This window comes from Humulus lupulus, chromosome 5 (assembly GCF_963169125.1).
Source record: "Humulus lupulus chromosome 5, drHumLupu1.1, whole genome shotgun sequence".
Classification (NCBI taxonomy): domain Eukaryota; kingdom Viridiplantae; phylum Streptophyta; class Magnoliopsida; order Rosales; family Cannabaceae; genus Humulus; species Humulus lupulus.
In genome coordinates, this window is record NC_084797.1 from 21,470,054 (window position 1) to 21,473,448 (window position 3,395).

At 30.7% G+C, this 3,395-nt stretch overlaps 1 long non-coding RNA gene across 1 annotated transcript; it reads left to right on the top strand.

The window, feature by feature from the left end:
- The first annotated feature begins 203 nt into the window (after positions 1–203).
- On the top strand, positions 204–2,462 carry LOC133834609 (uncharacterized). The gene is made up of 3 exons (XR_009893400.1): positions 204–730; positions 1,355–1,416; positions 2,133–2,462. It is a non-coding gene; the product is annotated as an uncharacterized LOC133834609 (long non-coding RNA).
- The last annotated feature ends 933 nt before the right edge of the window (positions 2,463–3,395 follow it).

The following is a 3,395-nucleotide window of genomic DNA, read 5'->3' on the forward strand; positions in this document are numbered from 1 at the left end:
ATGTCTATATGTATGCTCAATATTATTAACCTTGTGGCATTTGAGTTGTCTTTTATGGGTGTTTGATGTGCTCAAGATATAAGAAAGTATGAAAAATATGGACAAGGCATGGAATTAAGTGATGAAAGTGAGATATAGAAGGCAAAATAGGTTAAGTGGTGAAAAATAGTACAATGTCGATTACTAGTATTTTGGTGAAAATTGAGTATTTATGGATTTACCAAATGTAATCGAGGTATGATTAAGGTCTCATTGATGATGTAAAAATAGTTTTAGAACCATTAGATCAATTCTTGATGGGAGGTATACATAATCAGTGGTATTGATGCAAAGTCAAAACGAGCTTAGCATAAGTGCGCTACGCTCGATCGGGTAAGCATAACTATTGGGTATGAAGTCATATGGACCTAAGGTTTGGTGTGAGTGTTTTACACATGAGGATAATAGGCCTAGCAGATGATTAAGTCGAAATTATTGAAGTGATAAGGTTTTCATAAGTCAAAAGGTGAAATGATGAGATGAAAGGTGTCAAATTTTGATACAATAAGGCTAAATCATTGAAAATAAAGAATTTTCATCAACCTTATCACTTTGCACGACCATTACTCTGAAAAACAGAGAGAAAAGAAAAACAAAAACCATTTCTTGGCTGGTTTGAAGAAATTCTAAGGAGATCCAAGTGAAATCAAAGCCAAAGAAGTGGATTAAGCTTAGTTCTAGCCTTTTTATGGTAAGTTCTTGTACTTGGAAGTTAAACTATGTTTTTGAATTTTGCTGAGAGCTTATCTATGGTGTTTTATCTCTTGTTAAGATATTTATTGGTGGTTTCCAAGTGGTTTGAGGTTTAGAAAAGCTAGAAGAGATTGTTTTCGCCGAAAAGTTGTCGGTAAGTGAAATTTTGTGTTTTATGAGGTTTTTGGGGTTCTTGGAGTACAAACTGATTTTTGGTTATTTGATTGAGTTTATAAGACAGTATATATGTTTATAAATGTTTGAATAGATGTGGAGACTCATTTAATTTGGGTGATGATCTAGGAGATAAGAATTTTATCAAAATCGGTATATGATAACTTTATGATGAATCATGTTGGTATTTGGGATATATGGTTATGGCAGGTTATTTGATGTTGATTATTGGTTGATTTTGATATTTGAGGATAGCTAAAATTAAGGAGAAACTCTGTCAAAATTTCTCCAAATGTCTAAGATAAATTTAACGCTCGATCTAGGTGGTTTAAGGCATTTTAGGCAAGAATTGGATATGAAATTTGATATGATGTTTTATGGGTATTTTTAAATGAGAGTTCAATGTATTACTGCCATCATTATGATGAGAAATCCATGCCATTGTCAGGATAAGCATATCAACACCTAAGACACCACTTGTTACACGATGAATTATATTTTGGACAGAAGGTAAGTAAAGTACTCAACTGCAACACAAGAATTACATGTTATGTGAAAGCATGCATTATATGAATATTTTGTGAGTAAGTGGTATTAACATACATTGACACTTCATCATAAATTTGTATGCATGGCATAATAGTGATATGGTAAATTATTATATGATATAAGACCATGCATGATATTATGATGATTAATCATATGATGTCTGCAAGTTTTGTGCAACATAAAAGAAATTTGTAATAAGAAGTTTAAGTTCAGTGCCACTGTTTTGAAAAGGCAAATGAAAGTGTTAATAAGTGTAAGCGGAGGCCTATAGTAGGCTTATAGTGGCTGCCCAATAATTTAGGCTAGGTTTTAGTGAACCAATTATATTGTTTGCCATATTTCCATTTTTATTTCTCCTCCATATGAGTTATTGTTATATGTATTGACACCACAGTGTGTGGCTGCCTTAACTCTTGAGTCCGATGGGGCAACGATGGAATAAGGTTTTTAATGTGCCCTACTGTGGTGATGGCTAGCCGGAGGAGAACCCATGGGATTTTATATTATATGTGTAACAAGCCCTGCAGGCATTGACCAATTCAAACATTGTGCACAATATTAAGGGGCCCAAAATTTAAAAAGAAGTTGTGTATGTCCATTGATATTGGGTAATCATTAGCATTGCATGCATTACTTTGCTTACTGAGCTTTAGGCTCACAGTTGTCTTGTGTTGCAGGTAGAGAAAGAAATGTGTGAATGACATGAGGAGAACTGAAGCATGGTCCTGACCCTGATTTGTACATATGAACATATCGACCTTTTGTGGGTTATTTCAGTTATCAGTGTGATGTTTGTAATAAAGTGTGAAGTTATATTTTGAAAATAAATTGGGTTATTTAATACTTATGTATAATATGTTTGAGACACACTTTATGTTTAATGTAAATAATGTGAAATAAGTTTTCAAGTTTAAAAAAAAAAAGTCCAGACTTCCGCAGTAATAAATTATGATATAGTTTTAAAACGTAACACCTCAAATATGGTTTTAACTAAAATAAGCGAGGGTGTTACATAAATATCCTAACTAAATCAATAATAAAATATAACATAAAGAAAACAAACAATTTAATATATACATATTTAACCAATTAAACCCAAAATTTAAAAATAAATTTAAAAAGTTAACAAAATATAAACAAAAATTTACTCAAAATGTTCAAACTAAATAATTAATAAAGTAAAACTTATACAAAATATATACATTATTTATATAGATATATAATCATTTACATAAGTAAATCCGAAATTAAATTAAATTTAAAAAAATTGAAAAAGTTAACAAAAAATAAAGCAATTATAATAAAAAAAATCTAAAAATTCTAAAATATTAAAATGCAAAGTTTAAACCTAAAACAATTACATAATCATTAATATAAAACTATCCAAAAATTAAAAAATCCGAAATATAGTCAATTTATAAAAAAAAATGACAAAAATTAAATTTAAATCATAAAAATTAATAAAATTGCACTTACTTGTGGTAATTGGGCAATGTGGGTTCTTGAATTAGAAAACTCCAAAAAACTAAGAAAGTTTATGAGTTTTCAACAATAATCTTCAAAAATACAAAATCTATACAAAATTTAAAAAAAAACTATGTATAAGGTTCGTAAACATATATACATCATTATTTTTACATTAAAATTGGGAAAAAAAATGAAAAATGCTTACCAAAATGAGGGAAAACTGAAGGGGGCTCTACTGGTTTTCTCCATTTTTTCTCTTAAACTATTTAGGTTAATGTGGCTGTTGGGGACGAAATGGGGCTTAATTCACTGAACGGACCATTTGCGTCAATGGCCCACTGACAGTAGTGGGGTACTGACGCAAACGGTCTCACTCAACGACGTCAGTGTATGTTATGACGCAATTTCCCCTGCATTTGTGGCAGTGCCCAACTACCACAAATGCTAATTATTGGTCAATAGCGTCAGTCAAC